Below are 25,816 nucleotides of genomic sequence, written 5' to 3'. Positions count from 1 at the left end.
AAAAGAGGAAAAAAGTCCACCATAATATTCTATCAAATAAAAAAAAATAATGTTTTTCTTCTTGGCAATGTGTCTTAACAGCATTCATCATCTATTGCATATAGACTCTTCTGAAAAAAAAACAAAAACAACTAAGTCCTTGAAAAGCATACAGTAAAAACTGTCCACGTATAATCCTCCTATCCATGAATGAAATAGTAGAAAAGCCTGTTTATGTATGCAAAATGACTGTGAAGTTATCCAGCACACAGAAGTTTCGTTCCTCTGTGATTTACATAATGTTACTTCTTTCTGACATTTTAACAGGAAGTACTTCAGCTATCAACCAACTCCCAGGGCTCTAAGCTCCTCATAAAAAACCCTGAACTGCTGGTGTGTTGATGTAAGTTAGTATTACTTTCACAATCATGTTCAGCTGCCATTCAAAACTGTATTTTCAGGCAAATCTGAGATTTTGAAAAACAAACAAAAAGTTAAACAAAAGACTTCCTTCTTGTTGACATGTAAGAATGGACAAATTCCATTTCAATTGCTCTCGGAGGGTTTTGATTGCCTTTTGTATAGCTTAACCTAACTCATTTTTTTCTTTCTCACAAATCCATGTTCTCACACAGGCAACACTATAAACCATACCCATATTGGTAACATTACCCAAAGATCCATTTATATTTACTAAATTTTTATTTAACAGAATATGCATATTCTGTCAGATCACTTATTTCAGTGAATACTTATTTATCCAGTCACAAACAGAATCTTGCATTAATCATGCTTGTACCTGGTTTTACAGGGTTTTTTTACTTTTTCTTTTTTTTTTTCCAATTCTTAGGAGTTTCTTAAAGTTAAGATATATGTAATTGATATCTTTTAATTCTGCTAATTGAAACTAACAAACACAAAACTTTAGCTTTACTTTATTAATTTTGTAATATCACATGGACTGCATCAGCCCTTTTATGGTCTACTGTCATATACTTATCATTCAGCCAAAACTGTTAGAATGAGGGATACTTTTTTTAATGCTATTAACCGGAACATAATGCCAAGACCTTGTGGGATGAAAACGACAACAAAAAAGCCTTAAACAGGAAGAAGGAACCAAAATGACAAATTTTCTTGCTACTGACATGAAGTCCACAAACTGTAGGTAATGAGATAGGAAGAATGAGTAGAAATACGATCACACAGGAGACGGGAGAACAAATGTGTGAAGGATTGCCCAGCCAGTTTCTTGTAAATCACACTTCAAAAGTTCCAAGGATTTGTCAGCACTTACTTTATGTCAGCAGACTTTGTGGAAATAACAGTATTCTAATTCAGCACAGAAAAACCATCCATTTGTTATGTTGACGTCCCTCGGACAACACAACTTCTTGATTACCTATGCCATCTTTCCCCCAGTTTCTTAGTAGGAAACTATTAGAGCAGTAACAGTCTCTGACATACACAGTTCTCGAGTGTGTTCTGTGTGTGAATCATAAGCATCTGAACAATACTCCCAGCTGGTGCAAATGTATGGACAATGGCTGGGAGCACTGTCCTGGTCAGCTTTATGTTTTAGACTGCTGCTGCTGCTTTCGTCTCCTCTCTATTTGCATTTCTCATGTTTCAAGGAAATATACTCACATCTCAGAAATTCATTAATAACTTATGCTAGCATCTTAAACTGAGCATAACTGTTAACAATATACTCTATGCTAAAATTTCTCAAGCACCTCTTTATGTGCATTATTTCAGTAGTTTTTTTTGTTTTTTGGTTTTTGTTTCTTAAACAAGTTTTACACTACAATCTGATCCTCCTCTTGGAACACAAGAGGTTTTTTAAAAAGAGTTTATTCGGCAGGTCAACTATTCTAGAAGTTCATCCATTTTTCATTCATTTGTGCAACTATTTTCTTTTGTACTTCTTCTCTCATTCCAATGCATTTTTAAGAACTTTTATTCCCATACCATAACTACTGAAAAATCTCATGAATCTCTCTGTAATTCCTGTCTAGTATTCACCCCATCATGTAGTGTCCTGTCCAAAAGGCAGATCTTTACACTGAAAATTCAAGAGACAGAATGAACTGATGAAATGTTGAATGAGTTAAAAGCTGTAGAGGGAGGTTTCCTATTTTATATCAACCCCTGCTAGACAGTTATTTGTTTGATGGGTACAAGGACAGAACTACAGAAGTGTGACCTGGATCTCTGGCTCTAAATGTTCAGGCTTTGCAGCTGGATTTTACTAAATCCAGTACTACACATTAGCCTTGTCTGATGCTGTAGTTTTCACTCTGAGAAACAGAGTTAATAAAGAGGATTTTAGATAATAAAAAATACAGATATTCTCCAAATACTCTTAAGTAGGATACTGTAGACCTTCAAGAATTAGGACTGGCTTTCCTGATGCTGCTGGTGTCTAGTCCAGGGTTTAGCCTAAAACAGTACTGAAGTACCACAAAATCAATGTGAATGAAGAATTTTTTTGAGAGGGAATCCTGTACACAGGAGCTCAGCATTTCTTCTTTGTAAGTGTAACAGTTTGTCCTAACTGACTTTTGCCTTCTGTTGCTTTGTTTTTCTTTGTAGTGCCTTCTTCCATCACCAAATGTGCCTCCTGAAATAAGCTTAAATTACTGTAAAATTCAGAGTTATATAAATTACATAAGGAGGACATTTCTCTTTGTTTCTTAAACCTGTGATTCCTATAACTTTCCAGCAAAAAAAAAAAAAAAAAAAAAGAAAAAAAAACAACCAAAAACCAACAAAAACCAAACCAACAACATCCTCGATTTTCTAATTCTTCCACTTCTCATGGAAAAATTCAATAGTTCAGGATCAAACTCCAGCAGAGTGTTCTGATGGTACCTTTTTTAAACCGAAATTCTCATCAGTCACCCTAAGAGCCATTCTACAATTATCCCATAGAGACACTAATTAAGATTGCTTTTTTTTTTGCACTAGCAGACAGAGGAATGACCCCTGTGGATGACAGAATGCCAGCTGGTCACTGAAATCTTGTAAATCCTGTTTTAAGTATTATCAGCAGAGGAAAATCAATCTGAAACTGATTACATATTACAAATGAGGGTTGAACTTTTTTAAACATGATTTTTGTCTTGAGAATGAACATTAATTATGATCACAAAGCTGCTACATACAGATCATTTGCATTGAAATCTTCATAGCATAATGGGCAAATAATGAGAGACTTTATTTTTTCTTTTTACAGAAAAATGAGTTTGTTGAAAATTTTTGAATGGTGTTTGCAATGAGAGGGAAATTATCAGTAGCTAAAACTCATCAATTCTTCAGATTCTAAATAAATAATAAAATGTAGTGGGAACACATCCTTTTTTCCTTCTCATTTTGGGGCACTGTTTACACAAGTATAGAAAAAGGGCATTTTCAATAATGAAAATAAAAAAAATATTTTGTCTAGTATGGTCTGCTCTTTGAATTAAAAAAAAACCACTTCAATAATGTTAAGTAGGAATACAAATCTCATTACTGATTTTTAAATAATTTTAGTAACAGCACTGCAAAATATGCAGTAAAACTTATCTTTGAAGGTCAACCACTCACTTTTAGCTTTCTATGAAACATGGGACCAGTATTTCATTTATACTATAGTAGTATTAAATAGAGGCAGAGAGGAATGCTTAGAGATTTAAACTGAACATTATTAAAATACTATTATTATATTAAAATACTATTATTAGTACTAGTGAATGACAACAGTTATGTTTCTCTTCTAGAGATATGAGCCCAAAACTTTCATGTCTGACCTAATTTAGTCTTATTTCATAAAATGGATACTTAAAAAAAAGAAACCATTTCTGCAAATTTGCTTCTCATGCTAGAAATCTCAAGAGTTCTCATTAACAGAAAATTACATTCATGTGATGAAGAAAGCTTTTTTCATCTGCAGATGAAGTAAGTCTGTACAGAATCATGAACGAATTTGAAACTATTTGAAAAAGTAGCTAAAAGAAAGGGGGCTTTCTTCTGCTCAGTTCCTACTAATAAAATAAATGTCACTAAGCAAACTGATTATTTACATGACTAGAGAGTTTCTACAAAAAAAAAAAATGCAGCTATCAAGAACTTCCACACTTGGCACTGAATTTGGTCCAGAGGTGCCTGAAGCAGAACTATTCTCCTTGCAGCATGGTATTTGTTTGACGCACTTGCAACTAGTTCTTATTGCAGTCACTTGAATGCCTTAAGATCCACTGGAGTTCTCTCAATGTAAGCACATGAGTGGAAATCAGCAGTTTCATCTATTATTCAAAGCAGATTCAAATGGTCCAGAGTCAAGCTGATTTCCTGAACTGCTTAAAAATCACTTAAACTGCTTAAAATGACTACTAGTAATACTTACAAGTGCAAATAATAACTGCATATGCATTTAGTCTATGTGTGTATATATATATGTGTGTATTTGGAACTCTGTTTTCATATATACACATTGTTTATGTATATAAACAAAACGTAGGAAACAGATTTCTGCATAGGAGTGTCTCATTCTCCATATGTACTGATGGCACATACAGCCATAACTATATCTGCTCAGTGATTGAGGTAGTGGAGAGAGTGGTTGTCAGACATAGCATCATAGAATCATAGAATCCTTGGAGTTGGAAGAGACCTGTAAAGGTCATCTAGTCCAACTCCATCTGTTATTTCAAGTTAAATTTTGTGACTGGTTTTAATTTTGAGAGGTTTCTAAAAGGGACATCCTTCCAACTCTATCACAAGCTTTTACTTCTCAGTAAAAAATAATCTTGAATGGTACATCAAAACTGAAATTGCTATTTTCTCAAATGAGTCATAATTTTATACACTGAAGAAATAGCACCCAATTTACTTCCCATCACCTTATTTGTACAAAGAATGCATTAATTTTAGCCTCCCTTGCAGATGCTGCAAAAACATGCCCAGGAAATCCTACATCAACAGTATTACTGCTACATTCCTAGCAGGCTTTACACCTAATTTTTTTCCACTACCGGATGGTAAACGTTTGACATTTAGCATCTGTATTTTACCAATGTGGTTAAACCTGTGCTTCTTACCAAAAGATGCATCCTTCCATCAGCCACTTCATTCTTTTACTCCTTCACATCAGTCTCTGTCCCTTAGTTCTTCTAAGCTTTTCAATTTTCAATTGCCCTTCCTGCAATGGATACCACTTGGTTTTAGGAACATAACCACGTGTTGCTGGGATGACAGCAGTGGCTTAGCAGTACTTTTCTCACTGGCCCCATCCTCTGCTCAGGTCTTTGCTAAGCACGGGATTCAGGTTTCTCACAGGTGCACCTCCTAAGTATAAAGTCAGCCTCTTATCTACTTCATAAAAAATATGCAGCTGCTGTAACAGATGGTGATCTAGTAGAAAGATCAGAAGAAAAATCCAAAATAATGATGTTGATTGAAAAAAAATACTACTCAAGTCAGGAGAAGGTGGAACTGCCTTGAAAGGGCAGTTCTAAGTTTCTGAGTATGTACTCATGGTCAAAAAATAACCAGCAGAAATTGAGGCACATGACTGCTTAATGTTTCTGAATATGGTAACATTAAAATCTGTGTATTAAAGAAGTACACATTTAGGAAAATAAAAACTACTATCAGTTTAGCTTAATCTAGACTATGCTGTAGCCAGTTGACATTCATCTAAGAAGCTTGTCATTAAGCAAACCATTTTTCTACCTGTTCCTTTTCTCCAGTAGAGGGGATCTGCTGATTCATTACAAGGAGATTAAGTCTCCATCACTCCGGTGACTGGAAGCAGCTGATAGGCCCAGGAAATAGGTGTGATCTCTAACTATGTTCTTGGAAGGGAAATTAAGTGACAAAAGGAAAAAACATGTAGTTTTGCAAGCTGCAGAACACATATGAGCACTATTATTTTCTCAATTTTCATTTGTAATTACTTTCTCCTGTGTTGACTCCCTGGCAATATAGTTCAATTCATAGTGCAGCTTTTCATTTGGTGGTGATCCTAACCAAAACTTTACCAAAATGTTTCTTTTCTTGAGAAATGAGATCTATACTCATCTGGCCCTCGTGCATCTCCCAAGGCTTGGCTGAAGCTGAAGGGCTCAAAAGGCAAGGTCGTCTGAAGACAATTCCTCCTTCTCTTACCATGGTTTTTAATGACAGCACAACTCAAAGCATTCCAATATACAAAAAGAGACAGTATCATCGATGTGTGCATTGTAACACCAGCAAATAACTTCTGTGATAAGATTCCTGCTACTAGCATGTGGCAAGGTTGTCCTGTGGTTACTTTCAGATGCTGCTTCTTGCCACAGTTTACCCTTCTGTTTAGGTGGAACGGGACTTTCTTGTTTTGACTCCTCTATTTTGGCAAATAGAGCTATTTCAGAGGAAGTAAATACTTACTTTAGACAATATCTCTGAAGCCACTTGTGAAATTTCTGTACATACGTAATTGAGTGTGCACTGTGTGTGGCCTGGTTATGTATGTTACCTTTTGATGCAGAATGAAAACTGATGCAGACCAGGGCAGCTCAGGTTTTGCCAGAACTGGGGAGCAGCTAGCATATGGTATCTGGAGGAGCCAAACAGGGACAGTATGCATAGTAATATACTGAGGCTGCTCAGCATTCCTGAATATTATGGGGTCAGTTTTAGCACCTCTGCTGTGCACTTCTAGTTCCAAGACATTGAACTGGGTTGTTCAGCCCAGCTGCAGCACCTGTCTTGGCTTCCTGTGTTTGGGTAGCATCCATAATGAGCAGGTCTGGGGCAGCCAGTCACCAGGCTGCAGGAACAGCAGAATGAAGTGCTTCCTCAGCCCAGAAAAGATGGCTTCTTCCAGTCTGCTTTCATCCCAGGTAATGGAGAGCTGAATTGATGTAAAAGCTGCAAAATTCTTTTTTCCCCTTATTGGAAACTCCATAAATAATATTATATTGAACGATAATAATATATTGAACAATGTTTAATAACATGGATATATAAACCTTGTCAGTTTCAAAATAAGATAACAAGCTCAGAATGAGCCTTAAGTTTAAGAACTTTCCCATCAGTTTCCATAAAAGGCAATTTAATAATGTAGACCTTCTTTGTAAATACATTTATCTCTAAAATGATACTATACTGCTTATTGTCTGTCTCTGCACAACTGAGAAGCACTTTAGAAAAATGTTCTATTCTTTTTATAGATTGACAAGGGCTTCACAGTAACGTTTGTTTTTGTGAGACAAATGCAAAACTTAGAATTTTGCTTGTATTCCATTTAACAGCATACTGAATACACATGTTCTTTGCTTTTAACATCTTCTTTTCTTTCACCTGCATTAGAAATACTTTCCATTTGTGATAGGCTTAAAGAAATCTTTGGCTGTACCAAATTACTTGTTACTTGAAGACAAAGACTCTCAGTCCCTTTCTTCATGTCATTGTTTTTAGTTTGCGAAAAGACACAGTTTAGCCTTAAAGAGGGATTGATTTCAAGTTACTAAAAGCTCCATAAAGGTACTTCAGAAAAAAATCAGCCTACTTTTTTTTTTTTTTTTGAATGTTCTATATGTATCATTTGTGTTTAAATTCAGTTGTTCATCTTTCCACTGTCACTTCCTCTTGTTATGTTGCAGATCTGATGACATTTTAACTCATTCCTTTTCTCCTAAGTAGTTTTTTAAAACCTTTTACAACTTCAGCATGTGACAGACCTGTATTTTTTATCCCGTGCCTTTATTTCATTTTTTTTCACATTTTTATTTACTTATTCATGTTTGTGTCTTTAGAAAATGCCATCAATTATCCCAAAAAGTGAAATCACATGAATTACACATTCTGTTTCTACAAATGTGCAGGTAACCCTATTTAACACTTAGCTTTTTTTGCTTCTTTTTTGTTTGCTTGTTTGTTTGTTTTTCCATATTATAAGATTCTGGGTGCTACAGAAGTCAATGGGAAAAGCCACATGAATGAACTGTTAACTTGTTCAAAAAGAGAAATGCCAATTTAGCATTTTACTGAGATGGGCTACTGTTCTGTGCAGTGAGTAAAGATCAGTATGCTAACCCTCTAGAAGAAAAAGTTGTAAATCCATCCGGAGCACTGCTGACACAAAGGTTTTCATAGAACAAACAAGTTTTCCCTACACTCTCTCTCAAGAAAGAATTCAGTATCTATGAAGAATGAATTTTACTGGTTTGAAATGTCTGCAAGTTGTCCTGATCATTTTTGACAAATCCAAACTTATCATTTCAGCTTTACATGTAAAGCTGAGGATGGGACGAATCTAGACAAGAATCCTGTCACAAATAAGCTTAAAACAAGTGCAGAGATCTCTAATAGGTTGCAAAGCTATTCGCTCACAGTAGAATCACTGAATCATAGAATCGTTATGATTGGAAAAGACCTCTAAGATCATCTAGTGCAACTGCTTACCTACCACCAATACTGCCCACTAAATCATGTCTCTAAGTGACACATCTACCTTCTACCCATCTAAGGGGGAAAAAATGCTTAACTGAACACAAATGAAAAAAAACAACAACAACAAACAACCTTAGTCCTGTGACACACAAAAAATACTTCTAGGTAGATATCATACAGGTTTTACAAACATACAGAAGGATGGTTATCTATGCATACCAAGCATAAGAAAGCCTTCTAAAATAAACCTTTTACTTAAGAATAAAAATATCACACAAATCAGCTGTGAGGAAACTCAGAAGGAGATTCAGTGGATGAAAGTGTAATGCTGCATTTTCAGACTAACATCTGTTATAAATTTAAGCGCTCAATATCATACCAGCCAGATGTCAGAAATGAATAGTGAACCTGCCACAAGAGATGTTTTCTATTTCTTAGGCAGCATCCTGGTCCATGACAGAATTGATTGGCTTTCTGACATATACTGCTACTACTGGCAGAGATAAAGCATTATCTCTCTTTAAATAACTATCTTTACACCAAATTTGTTCTCTTCAATTGAGTTCAATATGATAAATATTTTGCCTTTTAAAATGATAAATGAATTAACGTAAATCCAAAGTACTGTTAAGTTCCTTTTATAGAATACTGACATACACTTTTGACAAAGGGCTTTATTTATAATTTAAACTTCATATAAGCAATAAATGCAGTGGATTTTTCTCCTGTCTTGGTGGTACCTGACGTCTACTGGAAGGGTATCTTAATCTAATAGGTATTTTATGCTGTTCTGATGTGGAGAATTTAAGTTCTCTGAATTTATTGCCTTCCACTGTAGTTTAAGATGTTAGTTCACTCCATAATTACCTTTTGCTGTCAAAATTCTGATAGATAAAGATCTCATGGTGTAGATTTTCCTGTGAACTGTGAATTATGAGATCAATTTGCATCAAAAAAACATAACAATTACAGGAAAGCTTTCTTACCAAAACGATTTTTTGCTCCCCATTCTAAAAACTTTTCTGATCACATCTGCCTTCCTAGTTAGCTGAGGCATGGGACTGCATGATGTGGACATACTGTTTCCAGCTCCAAAGCTGCAAAACAAGCACACCTATAAAATGCGCATTGCTATCTACAAAAGACAGTCTTTCAGGTGCACAGAGATCATTGCGTGTATAAGAAAATGTAAGCTATTGCGAAGGAAGGCAAAAGCTTTACTTCAAATCACATTCTGGTTGTTTTTCTTTCTTCTGTTGTGCTTATCCCTGCTTCCCAGACCTGCTATCCCTGATCCCAGACTGAGAGTCTCATTTAAGGGTCAGCACTGCAAGGTGAGGATCTGCCATAAGGCTGAAGAAGATTTAACTGAACGATTATCCAGGTGGAAGGGAGTCTTTTTTCATTATTTTAGTAGACTTTAGTGAAGGTTCCTACTTGGAGGTAGGCTGCTTCGAAAGTTGGATTGCTCTCAGAAGTGAACTTGTTAAAATCTTTGTCAGACAAGTTTCTCAAATCTCTACTGCCATGTGTTCAGCATTTTAATTGGTATTTACAAATGTGTATACATAATTTGGTCATATGTTGGCACTGAAAAGTTGTGATTTCCCTACTGTTCTGCTCTATAACTAAAATAATAGTATCCAAAAAGCATATCAGATCCCAAATCATCCATCTCTACCTCTTTAGCAGCCTTGCAATAAATAGGCAATGTTGCAACCTTCACTGCAAAACAATGAATTTCAGACAGTCTTTGAAATCCTTCTGGACTCCTGTTCAATGAATGCATGTTCTTAACACCAAATGTTGCATTTGAACCAAGAAAAATTGAGTGAGTAATAGAGGAAAACTCTGCTACTAGAATAGCTAAGTTCATTGTGGTTGCGTTTCCTTCTTTCATGACCTCAGTGTGGCCTTAAGTTATGCATGGGAATACGAGGCAAGTGTTACTCTGCCTGTATTAAAATTAAAATGACAAGTTACAAAAACATTTCTCTATATGTCTTCACACATATTTTGAAATGATAGCAGCGGAGAACTCCCAGTGATTTTTCATCCTTAACACATTTTCTCTTCTTCCATTATGATGCTCTCCAGGGTGAGCTGGCGAAGTGAAGGTGCAATTACACAAACTTGAGAAGCTCCACTTTAAATAGCAGGTGATCTTCATAACAAAAAGGATTCAAAATTGGATTCCAAAGCATACTGCTCCTGAGGAAAGTTGTATTTCCACAGTTAATCTCAACAGTTTCATCTCAGGATTATCAGCGTATAAAATTGTTAGTATTTGGAGAATGTCTGTGACAGGCCATCTACATACGTTGCACATTTTCTAATTATATAAACTAAAATCTCCACGTTCTACTGGTGCATACAGAAATGCATTAATTCTGTACATCTTCAAAATCACGGATGAGGAATGTTTCTGGATTTAGCAATATAATTGTTTTGAAACAGATCTATTTTTATACACCGTCAGATCTTTATATTTCTGTATAACCTAGGGTTATAATTTGCACTGCTGCGAGTAACAGTTAGCAAGCAACTCTGGAACTGAAAGGGAAAGACTCAAGGGCAGCAGCAGGGCCTGCTCAGCTCTGAACACCACAGCAGTGGCAGCACTGGGCACTGTGCATGGTCAAGGACTCAGAGCCCAGCTGCTGGTGCAGAGCGGCCCTGGGCCCCTCATGCCGTCAGCACTGCACAGTGCCCTGCCTCTGCCTGTGAAACTGTTCTCAGGGCAGCCAGGAAACAGGAATAATACTCTGAGTTTTCAGAATGGGATTCTTGGACAACAAAAGGCAGTCCAAAACCAAAAGGTTTTGGTTTTTGATTTGTTTTGTTTGTTGAAATTAAAGCAATAGTCTTCAAACAACGTTAAAATTTGTATGCCGTTACCTTCTGCTTTGGTAAATCATAAGTGGTACAACAATCAGGTAACTTAGTAAAAATGCAGTGCACCAAGTAAAGGATGTAAAGGTGTCAGAGGAAGAGAGAGGTCTTCCACAAGAACAAACTATTTTTAAAACATCCTCATTGTTCTTTCTCTTTTCTCTGCTGGTCTTGCTTCCTGCTACACTGCTGATTCTTCCATTTCTTCATTTACAAATTAAAAAATTAAAAAAAAAAATTAAAAGCTTAAAGTTTGCTATTCCAACATATAAGGTGCCTGTATAATAATACTTATAAAAGCTTATAGCTATATTAATGTAAAATTACACTCTTCCATAAGAAGCAGCCAAACTGTATTTGAAAACTAACAATTTTGAGAAGGGCTAAAAAAACCCCAAAGACCTTTTAAAACAGTGAAAATACTGGAAGTTTTTCAACCCTGTATAGGAAATAGAAAACAATTTGGACATTTTTAATTAAAAGAAAGCATGCAATTTATACTGCATTAAAAATACTGACTAGCAATTAGTCAAAACAAAAACTATTGCTTAATGATAAATAAAGAGCAACAAACCTGATAGCATACTAGTTCATTAATTCTTTGAAAAGATTAAGTCAACTGGCAAATACCACAAAAGGAGTATGAAAACACATCAAAAATCAGCAAGACTGAACCATTAACTATGCAGATATGGCAGACACCAGAATGTAGCTTTGCCCAGTGAAATGGTAAACTGCCTTTTCTTGTTATGGTACAAGGAAAGCAACAGAAAGATTTCAGTGGCCATTTCAGATTATTTCTCTAGGAAACATGCTATACACTTCATTTTGGGCTACTGCTTACTATCGTAATGCAACAGGAAAGTTGAAACCTCATTGTGAAGTTCCTGAGACCTTTAGGAATATGTATATAGGTAAGTGGCAATACTGACTTAGCTTGCAGATCTGATTTTGGTCCTTTTCAGCAAAAGTAGGCACAATCAAGGTTCATTACATTTGTAAGAAGTTAATGATGCTTCTCTGATCTAGATTTCACTTCCATCTCACCACTCTACTGAAAGTTACTACGGATAGAAAACGTGTTTGTAAATGACAGTGAGGGTACTGTGCACAAATGAGTTCTGTGCTAGCTGATGTAGATTTTTGTTGATAGCAGAGAAATAGGGAGATTTAAAGGTCTTCTTTTCAGGCTGTCCACTTTGTTTCTTCCTTGGTCTCACTGCTGTCTTCTCATCAGTCAACAGTTCTGCCTGCAGAATAGCAGCATTCTGCCTCAGGACAGCCCAGCACTTCCATTTGCCAGCACTGCAGTCTCACCTCTAGAGGTTTCATTCTCAGGATCTTTGCTGAGTTATTCTTAATTCTACTTTCTAGGCATTGGCTTTCAATCAATCTTTTAATGATCTCTTGCCACCCTTTCCTATTTAATCTCTGTCCTCCCTTCAGAGCACATAAACACACATATTCATCTTCTCCAGTTGGCAATGCCTGGCTCCAGCCTCCTTCAGCATTCAATCTCAGTGTCAGTCTTATTGTTATTTATTTATAATTATTAAAGGGAATGTGCTGGTTCCCCACTAAGAATGAAAAAAAAAATTAAAACTTGAAAAGTTAAAGAATTAAATTTTTCCTTTTGACTTCTATTTCCCTGTATTTTCATTTTTATTTTGCAAAATTTAACTCTAATATGACACAACTAGCTTAGAAATTCCATTTCAAGATATTTCAATTTATATTTATAAGAATTTGCCCCATTCTTCCTGGCAATTCCTATTTCAAAAGATTAGGAGTTTGAATATATGCTGCCTTTTCCACCAAAATTCATCAAAAACTCATGGAAGTCAATGAGATAACAAGAAACAATAACAATAAATAAAAGTAGGAGCAGAAAGTAAAATAGAAGGACAATGAAAATTGAAAGTGAATGCATTTTAATGCAGTGCTGTAAAAGTACAGATAAGGGTTAAGTACCAGGAGAGTACACTGGAAATATCACTGAGCTTTGCTTTTATTTCTTTTTGCAATATACTATATAGTTATTATACATGAATTTTTCTTTTCTTTCTTTTTTTTTTGAACTAGGGGATGATTCCTTCCTTGGTACATCCAACTTTTAGTCCTGAGATTTTATTCAAAGTAGGCTTGAAAAAATAATCAGTGATGCACTGACAAAAACTCAAAATTCTAGATAGTACACAAACTGAATATGTGCTAAACGTGTATGGTTGGGTTAGTTCCCATAAAATGAATGGCTATGAAGTTATTTTTAAGCAAACATGTTAAATACATTATTTTCTTACTCATACTCCTGAAAGCAATCTCTCCATTGAAGCTCAATCTTTCACTATGTTATCATAAATAAGAAAAAGATTTTAGTAAAATAAGGTACAGTAAGAAGTTGCACCATCTCTCTGTATCCTCTGCATGATCGCTGATGTTTCTAGGAAGAAAGAAAAAAGGCACTGAATTCAACTGCTGTAATGCTTTACTTTCAAGACTTAAATTGGAATTAAAAGGTAAAAAAATGCTTATCTCTTGTGAATACCAGAAGATAGATTTGGTAATAATGGAGTATTAAAAAAGTGCTGCTTTTACATTATTAATATGGAGAGTTAGGTTGTTACTTATTCAAAGAGGTTATGACATCTAGCTATGGAGCTGGAGTGGATCACCTTGAGTTATTTTAGAGAGTTCAAAAATCACTTCTTATTTCTTTACCTAGTCAGTTCAGGGCTGAAAAGGAGCATCAGAACTTCACACTTCTACAAATAGAAATTTATACCAAGAAATCCATGAGCCTCATTCATGGGTTGTTTGAGAGGGATTATCCTTTGGGAGCACATAGAATGAGTCATTTTCCCCACTATCTGTGACACAGCCTGACTTTTCCCTGGGGATCAGTGACCTCCAGTACATCCTTGCACACCTTTATGCAGGCTACTGATGGAATGATTCAGGAATAGCACAAAAGTAAAACCAAAAATAATACTGGCAGTCAAAGATGTCGTGATACACATCTTTGATATCTTAACGTAGACCTTTTATTGTCAAAATGGCTATGCACACAGTCAAGAACAGGGGATTGTAGGACACTTACTGACTAAAATACCTTATGGAACAAACTTAGGAACTAGCTGTTTTGTTTTTATATTTAAATGTTTGTTTAGATAATGGAAGTTCACATTTCCTCCCTTTGTCTACAATACCCAAGACACATGTATAGTTAGAATACAAGATTCAAGGATAGAAAGGTCAGGTTTGTAACGGGGTAAAATGGCAGAAGCTGGTGTGAATGACAGGGCCACTTGCCTCAGGGTGAACCAGAAATTTTTTGCAAGCCATGATGACTTGGTAAGAAACATCCTCTGTCTGACCTTATCTGCTAACTGCAAATCATTCCCCCTGCAAACAAGGATTTGTCATGTCAGACTGTCAATACCGTCGCTATCATCATTGCTACAAAGTTCCACTTTTTTCCCCACTGTTTCTGCTGGCTTTGGTCAGGACTCTCACAGCTCTTTTTAACTATTTAGCTGAACGCTGAGCTCCACATTTCCATCTCTAAACCTCATATCCATCTCTAAACCTCAGTGATTCTCGCAGGGGATGTTGAGGAAGGGGGCGTAATAGGTGCTGACTCTCCCTATTCCACCCATAAATGATGTTGGAAAGTTTTCAGTCATGCATAGTTTCAAACTCAGCAAGGTGAGCCTTCTATCCACAAAGATTTTACATTTCCTAATGGGAAATTAATTTCCTAAGGGGAGGTCTTGCTAGAAATGATTGTTTCCAAATGATAGAAGGCTCTTGATTTTTATGCTGTCATTAACATTGAATTATTCCATTTTTATGGGAGTTACAATGGAAAAAAAAAAAGCAAATGTAATAGGTGTTATACATGTGCAATATAGCTTTCCTTATTTTGGTGCTTTACACATTGCTATCATTTGGTGAAAAAAAGTATGATTTTTATTTTTTTATTTTTATTTTTTTTAATATTACAATATTTATTTTACTACTATTTACTGGGTGGTCAAGCAAAACAAGTTAGTTTCACTTTTTCCATAACCTTCAAAAATTGGTTCTCCAAGTAGCTCTTCTTTCTGCGAGTGTAGAGAAATGCAGTTTTTTTGTTTGCTTGTTTTAGAATGTGGAAGAGCAAGGGAATCTTTAGTATTTTCTTGTTCTTCTGAGCTTCTGAGGGATAAACTTAGCTCCTGAATTTACCCAAACACACCACAGTGTTGCTTGATCTCTTTTCCAAAGGTGACAAAACACTGTCCCTAGTAGCAAGTTCTTTTCCCAGAAAAAATTAGCTACAATCAAAAGTTAAACTTTGAAATGACAAGACCAGCTTTGAAATGAAAACAGAACAGATGTTTTATATAAACAGTTGAACACACACTGGTACTTTGCATGTATGCATGAGGACAGGAGTTCACTTCTGCTGCTAAGTAAGGCAGGAATGGTTTAAAAGGGGCCAGAGATGGGCCCTTTTTTAGCTCACTGAAAGTGGTTGTCTGAATGGGACCACGAAAAAATGCAGTATTTTATCCCCATTGCACCATAACCCCATCATTCAGTATAAAAAAATAAATCCTACTGCCAGACAAAAAAAATCCCAAACAACTGGGGAAGAAGACCTCTCAACTTTCAGGCTCTTCCTTATATTTCTGTATTTCCCTTCATGAAAATTATTTTTCTTCTATTGCATAAACAGAGCTGACAAAGCAAATCCCCAAGTAGCCTGTTTCACACAGTTGGCGGAATTCTGAAAGTTCCTCTCCTTGTTGATGCTACTTAGAAACAAGTGTCAATGTACTTCTAGTTGTTGGCTAGAGAAATACCAAATATGCTGAACATAGTGTCCTCCTTGTATTTTCTCTGCTTACAGAAGAGCACCAATTATCAAAAATACTTAAATGTTATTCCAAATGTTTAAATTTAGTGAATGGGCTCATTTCTAACACAAAGTTCTGAGATTATTTCTGAGTCAAAACTGATGAGTTATTTCAGTTTCATCATTTTCTTTCAGATTCTTTTCATCTTATTTTTGATCAGTATATCAAAACAGGGAGTGATAATTATTTCTTATTGAGAACATGCTCCATGACCTTTTAAGTATTAGGACTATTAGTATTACTCTTATCCAGAAACATAAAAGCACCCCTGTTACAAAAAGAACAAGAAAAGCAAGTTACATCATATTTTTATCTGCATAATCATGAAAATACACTCTCCCTTTCCTATATTATACTATACATTATATTATGTTTTTTTCAACAGAAACGTGTTAGTGAACAAATTCTCCAGCACACCGATTTGTAGCAATTCCATACAAATACATTTCCAGTTTTGTAATGCTTCGATGACATCTGAGATTCATCTTTAAGGTGTGGTAGTTCACCACTCAGATTCTAAATCATAAATGAAAGTCGCAGAATTTTTTTAAAGGATATTTCTAAAATACAGTTATCAGACTCAGTTGACTCCATGCATAGCTGAATGTGCCTTTTTGCACTAACAGCAAGCTGTAGGAACCTCTTTGAGGTACAGAGCTCTGAAGGCCACTGGAAAAGATCAGAAAGATGAGGAATGACTCAAATGATTAATATTCTAAAAATTAACAGAAAGCTTCCTGACTGCTTCATTAATTTTGAGACAAAGTCAGTGTATGGGAACTGCTGAGTCATGGCCTGAACCTCCGATTGATCACCTGAGGCGATCCATGAGTCAGCCGGAGGAGCACAGGTGAAGGCAATCCTAGACCTATTTAAGAGCTGGCTACCAGTGGGGAAGGATCTTGTCTGGAGATCCTTTCTTCTAGTGCTTTCTGTAGTGAGCCTAGCATACGGGTAAGCCTTCCATTTGTTCTCCTTATTATCTTAGTCTACTTTGCCTAACTCTCTTGTTCTTTTGTGATTATAACATCTTAATATCCGTTGATTATACAGTCACCAACTCTGTAGACTACATGTCACTACCAGTAATAAAGGGTATTGCAAGGAATTCCAGAAGATTTCATGTTACACAACATACAACAGCAGGGAAGTTTATATAATTATTTGCAGCTTTGAACAGTGGTTCACGTTAAATTTCTTAGATGAAAAAACAAGTGCTTCTCATTACAGAAGTTTGCTGGAATGTAATAATTTAAGAGAGAGCCCGAAGATTTGAAAAGTCTTCAAAAGTTTATACTGTCCAGAGACCAATTAAATTTGTCTCTGCTACAAGATAACAGAATTTGGCTTCAATGTGCTTCAGACAAATATTTGAGTAACTAAAGGGAGCCTACTAAGGAAACGTTTACCAACAGGAGCAGGTGCTGGGAGGAGGTGGAGAAGATGTGTACACTGTCTGGCAGTTAAGGTGGCCTTGATATTCCTCACACAAGCAGACCCTTTGCCTCCAAGACCACACTGCTCGGATTCCTTCCCCACCACCTCCTGAAGGAATTTGCTTCACAGTACTTAAAGGGAAAGATGTAAATATTAATGAAGATATACTTGGAATTTGGAAGTTCTTTACTGTTTGATGTTCCAAACTAAATCGGATTAACTGGGTACTGACTGAAAGAATAAACATAATGCACCTTTGAAGTAGGAAAAAAGACCAACATGACAAAACACCACAGAACTAGGTCTTGTGATGCTTTGCTTTGGAGCAGGAGATTCAGAAAAATGAATATAAAGTCTTACTGTAATTGTGCAAGACTGAAAATTGAATCACGGTTCTACTTTTTAAAGATTTCATGTAATACATCTTTGCGTCCATGAAAATTTTAGATTAATTTATTCATTACCTCCAATGCAGAAGGCAATTTAATGACTGCAAAAATTACAACCAGATTTACCGTGTTTCATCTGAAATCCTCTGTAGCTTTTGTTTTTTCTTTAGGTTCAAGTTTTTAAATCTGTGTTTTTAGGAAAGGTGAGGAAAAATGTTGCATTTAAAAACTTAGTGTTCATTAGAAATGCTTTAACTGGAGGAGAAGCTTTATTGATCTTTAGGGATGGACTTTGAGAACTGAATTTTTCTGAAGCATAACATTTTATTTCTCAGTAGTTGATAAAACTGCTATGTCAGCTGCTAGCTGCCTTCAGTTAAAGGAAGCTGACCAATAGGCTAGGGCAAATGTTTAAAAAAAAAAAAAAAAATTATGAAAATAGTACAAACTTTTTCTAAAATTCGGCAATGCATCTCTGTCTCAAACAGGATCACTCTTATTTGTCATCTGCATTATTCTACTCCAATGGTGCTAATCATCATGAGGGCTACTGTCCACTAGGCTCTCAATGTTCTGTGGAAAGAAATGGTTTGGACATAGTATACAGTCTTTGAATGCTTATCATACAGAGTAATTCAGACATTATCCACGTGTCTACTGCAGTATCCTCTCTATAAAGATGTGTGTGCTTAACAAAGTACACCAGTGTTCAGGAATAAATTAAAATAATTACATTCATATAATTCACAAGTTAGACACAGAGGTAGAAAACAATGCCTTGTACAAGGTGATTCTTTTCTAAAACAAGAAACAACACCAAAAAAACATCTCCAAAGGAATTGAGCTATTAATTCCATCAGCTGTCTTTCCAAAACAATTACTTCTAGATGAGGTTTCGAGTACAAAAATAGCAGCTGCATCAGTTTATTTATTTCTTCCTTTTTCTGCTTGTCTGAATCTTGCTTTAGCCTATTTCTTGCTGACCATCGTCTGCAAGCAACTGCTTTCCACATCTGTTAAGTCTGTTCCTTAGCTTGTCATTCAAAAGCTGTTTCGAACAACAGGTAACACCTCCCTGTCAGAGGGAGAGGCCCTTTTCATAGGGTCAGAAGCCCAACTGCCCCCCATAAAGTTCTACGCTTCAATTGATAAAGGGCTGGAGGCAGGGCCAAGGACTCCTGTACAGTACTCATACATCACAGCTGTCTCTTCTGTCACCAGATATGGAACAAAACCAGAATGGCAGAACAGTAATGTTCACTGCATTAACAGTGTTTCAAAACATAAATTAGAAGTATCTGGAGGGTCATCGATTTTGATGAAAAAATGATGCAAAATTTAACTGCTGTTATCAGTCAGAAAAATGTATCTTTATTAGATACACATTTATTTATTTTTAAATTCAGGTGAGCTATGACTCTAAATACATTCCTGAAGATTATTATATTCGGTATAGTCATCTTCTTCAAAAAAGACACGTCTGGCTAAGATCTGTCTGTTGGATATGGCCAAAAAATATTCGGGCACTTAAACTATGTAGGTTTGCAGCCAGACAGGTGGACAAATAGCATGCTGAGTACACATGACAAGTTTACAGCTTTTAGAGACCTTTACTTTGCCCAAGAGCTCTCACCATTTTAATCAATCTACTGTGCCAATCTTCTTGGAAAGAGAGGCAGAACTGCACTGTTCACATTTCCGGTTCTCTAATGTAGGCATAGAAGGGATCCCCTCTATGAAGCTCCTGAAAAGTTCTTGTGCTGTACCACAGTCTATTTTAAAGAATAGTTGAACAAAAAGCCCTCTGCTTTTCATTCATGTCTTGGGATGAATAATTTTGGTGTTCTGTCCTGGCCCCATATCTTACAATACCACACACAGCAGCAAATGAGTATAGAAGTGTAAATGACTGTGCTGTTTTATGGATGCTATCATTCTTACTGTACCACACTTCAGCAGAGCGAAAAAAGAGCTCCGTCTTCTTTGTTTACGTGCTTCATTTATCATCAAGGATGTTGATCATGAGCATTCTTAAAATTAGTTTGCAGCTAAAGAACAACAAACCAAAGCCTATGCCACACAGACATGCCCATATAGAGGATGTGATGCTCAGTCCTGTTCAGCATCTCCAGAATTTGCAGGGGTAAAAAATGATCTGGTCATGAAATGGGCTTTCTTAACTTTCCTTTTAAAAGCAAATGTTAAATTGAGAAGACAGTAACTGTTACTGATGAGGCAGGCAACAAGCTGAAGGAAGGCCATCACCAGTCATCCTCTGTTCACGCTTACTAAGAGCATCACTTCAAAGTTTCTTTTTTCTGTTTCTAAAAAGAGTAGCCAATATGGGAGTAGAGAGGCGTAGGTGGCAACTGCCTGGGTAGGCTGGCACTACGTAGCTTTTACATAACTCAGCTTAAATTCTTCAGTGCTTGTGTGTAACTTTGGCCAATCCCTCTTCATCCTCCCACAACTGGAAAGAACAAGTCACTGCTACAGCCCAGTGATCATTAGCCTAGCCAGCCACTGATCAAAGCAGCCCTTTGCCAGCTGCGTGCAAAGTTCCTGTGGTTCATAACCAGGTCATGGGTGATTCCCTGAGAACCTTCTGTCAAAAGTAGTTTTCAGTGTACATCTCGAGATCCAACCTGTTAACCGTTAAAAATTCATAATATGAAAAATTTGAAATTATGAGTTCTAAAACAACTGTGGTAAGCACAGCAGTGGAAATTAATGATGTAATGGCAGAATAAGGCAGTTCACTTGTGTTCGTTATTTCCAGATCACTTCTGTGCAGCAAGGCCATCCCTTTAATGCATCACTGAGCGCGTACACTGTATGCACTGCTCCAGAGGCATGCTGCCTTGGGCCATATTCCTGAGCAGCTCCAGTGCCACCTGTCTTAAGCAGCCCCACCTTCAGCCCCCTGCTGCTAAATAGGATAGAATAGAGGGTATCTCCTTCCCCAGCCATCTCCTGGCCAGCCACTGTTCAGCTTTTGCAGACATGCAAGTTCAGCACACCCCAAGCTACTCCAGCAAGTAAGGGAAACAAATGTATGATTTGGAAAGAGAAAGCTTGCTTGAAGATTAAACTCTGATTTCATTGTGGTTCTTCCAATGAACATTGGTTTTATTATTCTCGATTAGGAGTCTGTCAGCACCAACATAACTCATAAATGAGCAACATTTCTTTTCAAATTAGATTTCCTTGTTACAATTTTTCTAACGTATTTATCTTTCACAGAGACTAAACCTAGACATCCATTATGACTACAAAAATCCCCTCCAGGTCCAATATCTTACTTCTTTTTATAGTTCTCTTATGTCTTTAAACAGTTCAGGGTTTGTTTGTTTGTTTTGTTTTTCTGAAGGTTCCTTCCCAAGATACTCTGGGATTTGTACAATTTCAAATTTCTAAACACTTGAAATAAAAAAAAGTCTGTTGTGAATGTAATATGGCCAGAAGATTAAAAAAGGAATTTTATGTTCATGTTTCAGAGAAAGGCACTTGACCTGAGTTCATATTGAGACTTAGCACTTTTTTTTTTTTGCTTTCATGCTAATTGAGCCTTTATTTATTTTTCTTTGAATCCCAGAAATCCCTTTCTTGTTCCTTTACCTTCCTTAGCAGAGATTCTGAAAAAAAATATTATTGTACTGTGAAAACCTTCTTCTTGATAATTGACATTATCAGAATTCTTCAAATCCTGCTTCAATTGCAGTACTTGGTTTTGTCAATTTAGATATTTAAAGCAGACTTAAGTGAGGAGGAAAAAAACATTTAAAACATACTGGAAGAAAGACGTTTGCAGTATAATGTTGAGAAAGTAAGTTGCTTTGTGTGTGTGATTAACCCATGAGAAAAGGGATTACCTGTTGATTAGGAGCAAGTCACAAAAATGAAATGAGCAGTTGAATATCTATTTTAATCACCGTGATCCCCAATAATGAAAGGCACCATCAGCATGATCACCAGTGTTCCTAGAATCATGCAGCTTTATCCTCCCTGTAGCACAAACATTTACGCACACAAAGTTGTGTGAATTATTTTTTTTCTGAATACTGACCATCAGTACATTCATACCGACTTGTATGATTTTGTTTGCACTTTGGGTACTGTCTGCACCAGGAATATCCTTTGCTAACTATTTAAGTTCATTGGGAATGGCCTAGCATTAAGAAAATACAATACATGCCATTAAAAACAAAGTGCCAGAATTTATCCATGACATTACAGCGTTGAATTACATACTCACTACAAAGCTGCTCTCTCTGGACATCTAAGAATCATCCGTATATCTTGTAAACCATCCAAGCTAGTTGTGCAGCACTTCCTGCTCTCAGGCACAGGAGTTGCACCACTGGCAACTGTCACATTATGGCAGCTCTTAACTGCTACTGCCTGCAGGATTATTACCGTCAATTCAAGCTGTATCAACGCAACATTGTTCAATTCACCCTTGCAGCCAACAAGCTTATGGAAGCAGAAGCAGTAACTGCAGTATTTTCCCTACGCTGCACCTCAAAATCCTGAGCATTTCCCTGGGAGCACCAGGGATCTGCATATGAGTGCATACACTTCAGATGGCTGCTCCTCTGGAAACAGGTTTCACAGATGTTCATTTTACCTTTTGTAAATATCCAGGTTTTAACAGCTCAGTGCCAAAGCTCGTTTGATTTTTGTTCCCAACAAAAGTGTAGAGAATGATTAAAATTAGAGTGCTGTGTATCTGTTCCTACATCCTTTTCCCTCAGTACAGCCTGAAAATCTCAGTATTGTCCGAAGTGTAATTCTCTACGAAGTCTGTGCAGATCTCCACAAAATATACACTTCACTAATGCGCACAACCATCAGTTTGATAGTTAGGACATAAAAAGGTCACCGCTGTTTGCTAATCTCTTACATCCTTTTGCACAAGCAATCTTTGAGAATATTTTCCCAGTAACCTACTTGAAGTAGAAATGGAAAAATTCTGGAAATGCAAATATAGTTTTCAGACTGTCTGCACAACATCAGTAATTACACTGAGATTACATTTTGTATCCGTGATGAAACACTGAACTCTCAGTTGACCTAAGAGATTTTCCAAGGTAGAGAGAAATCAGTAGATTGTCAACAAGCTCATCAAATTTGAACCTAAGCTCTGTAAAACTACAGCTTACTAGAAAATGTTTATCTTCCATTAAACATGCTTTTTCTTGACTGCAAAAACTACAAATTCCAAAGTAGCCTATAATTCATATATAACATGGATCGAATCATTAACAATGTAGTCTTTTTGTTTGCTGAGAACGGGCTGTTGTTTTTAGCTGCATTTACACTGCAAACTGCAGAGGGATCAAAGCTACTTCTATGTAACTATATATAAAATACTATAATATTATATAACTATATATGGCATACAATAATAGTAATACCACATATAATTCTATCAATAATTAGAGAATGGCACTAAAATCCAGTGTGATTCTGATGGATGTTCCATTTTTCAGCAGCATATGGCTATCTTGGAACTTACTTGGAACTTACACTATGTTGCTATTACAGACTTCTCTGAATTCAACCACTAGAAGTATCTCTTGCAGAGTATCAGTTGACTGCAAGCTAATATAAAAGCCCCTTGTGAAGATGTGTTTACACTGACATGTGTTTACATCACAACTTCCCTTGCAGGCATAAAAAATATTTCATTTTTTAAGAAAGAGAAAAAATAGAGTATGATGTCTGGGAATATCTGACATCTTACCTTGCATTTGCAGATTGAAAACGTTTTTGACAAGATGCAACTTTTTTTTTTTTAATCATTTCACACATAAAAATGCTAATAAATTAGTGCTGGACTTCAGGAAAAGGATCAATAGAATTTTGATTTAAATGATGAGGAGGCCCATCTCCTTTTGGAGTGACTGGTTTTGTAAGTTTCATTTGTAACAGCAAAGCCAAATAATTAAATGAATCATAAACAACAATAATTAAATCATATAAGTCAGAAAGAAATGAATTAAGAAAAATGAGAATAAGAGAAAAAGGTAAAATATTCCAGAGAAGGCTCCTGCATTTGATTAAATTTGGAACGTTTCTTAAATTAAGCAATTGTTTCTCTGTACAATGTGCCTGGAACAAATCTGTTCAAATGAAGGAATCACACAAAGTTTGAACTGTGAACAGAACTCTTAGAATCAATTTGAGACGTTGCCTCAATATGAGAAGATCTATTTGGGAGAAAGAAAACCACCAAAATTGGACTTCTATGAAAAATTGCAGAATTTAGACTAGTGGCAGCTCTAAAGGAAGAGTCAAATACCCAAAGTTTGACTAGAGAAATAAAAAAAAACCTATTTGGAACAGTCAGAATTTAATCTCCAAAAGAGAACTATAACAAAAACTGAACAAACAAACTTTGGCTACTCTACACTGTCACAGCTTCAGGTGCATTTTGTTAGCATGCATTAGTCAATAATCTGCCCAGTTTTGAGAAGGCTGGGCCTAGTGAGTTTCAAATTGCTGTTAGAAATAACATCATGTTTTCAGACAGCTCACAGCAAGGTTGCTTGTTGAAAGCATTCTTGAAGGTGAGGCAGCTGAGCCTGGAAAGATACAACTGATCAAGTACTACAAACATAGTTGTGTCAAGCAACTTTCTGAGACTCTGCAAACCTTTAAGGCAGTTTAACTATGCAGCACAACTTGTGTCCTATCTGAATTTCTGCACTGTCTAAAAGTGCTAAGAAATACCTTTCATTTTCATTTGAGTATCACACTGCTTGCCTGGTTCTTTAATCATCTCATTAAAGAGAGTTCCTAATGTTTTTGATTTTCTAATTCACTTTGAACAAATGCCGTAATTGCTGAGGAAAACACACTTGATCTCTGCATACAGCATAGGAGAAAAACGTTCATCGTTGCTCAAAGGAGCAAAGCAATTAATTTAAGCTTCAAGACAGTATCATTGTCTTGATTCAATAAGGAATTTTTTTTTTTTTGAAATTTTAAATATGATATTAAAATGGAAGTATTTAATGATATTTGGATAATTTTTGGAAATGCTTTACATTAGGAAAAAAGGAAACAATATGGTTACATAATTTGTAGTTTTAAGAATACTGTTAAATACTGAAAACTGTTAAGGCAGCATTTTCAACAAAAATGAATTCCAATGACAGCATGCTTGTCTCCCAAATAACGCAGGTAGAATCATGCCCCTACCCACAAATCCTTTAGGCATGTCATGCTCTTGACAGCCTACTGACACATGTTCTGTACCTTGTATACCACAGTGGCTCTGTCACCTTACATTTCTAACATCATCCATCTCATCATCTTCACTTGTACAATGAGATGTGCTCTGTGAATATAATATGCAGTTCAAACCAGTTTGAGGTAAATTATCAGTGTTGTGCATTTCACACATGACTCCCATTATACCCCACAAATAGAGCATAAGCAGCTCCCTAGCAACTACAGCAAAAATGTACCCCTTTAGTATTTTTATTATCTCAAGAAACCAACTTGCTATTTTATGAACTTCATATATAAAACAATCCTGGCTACTGTCAGCTCAAATTATTCTGACTAATGGTCCTTAAGATGCATTTTTAGCCTTTTGCCTAGTTTGTGTTCTGATACTGAAGTTTTCCTCCTGCAAACTTGCCATCTCAATTATTTTACCCCCAAGGTTTTTTGTCCCAAAACAAGAACTATCTCCTCAATAAAAACTAAGCATTTATGCAAGAAATATAATCTTGTTATAAGCTAGAAATCCATTTTACGTGTGAAATGAATTACTAGCATGCTGGA

At 36.1% G+C, this 25,816-nt stretch overlaps 1 protein-coding gene across 4 annotated transcripts in view; it reads right to left on the bottom strand.

Annotated features, from left to right (window-relative positions):
* The window catches only part of B3GALT1 (beta-1,3-galactosyltransferase 1), a 179,714-nt gene that overhangs the window by 141,030 nt on the left and 12,868 nt on the right, over positions 1-25,816 (bottom strand). The window lies entirely within an intron of this gene.

The sequence above is a fragment of the Tympanuchus pallidicinctus genome, unplaced genomic scaffold (assembly GCF_026119805.1).
Source record: "Tympanuchus pallidicinctus isolate F22 unplaced genomic scaffold, pur_lepc_1.0 scaffold15, whole genome shotgun sequence".
Classification (NCBI taxonomy): Eukaryota; Metazoa; Chordata; class Aves; order Galliformes; family Phasianidae; genus Tympanuchus; species Tympanuchus pallidicinctus.
The sequence above is the reverse complement of the archived record's forward strand: the minus strand, read 5'-3'. Positions and strand labels throughout refer to the sequence as shown.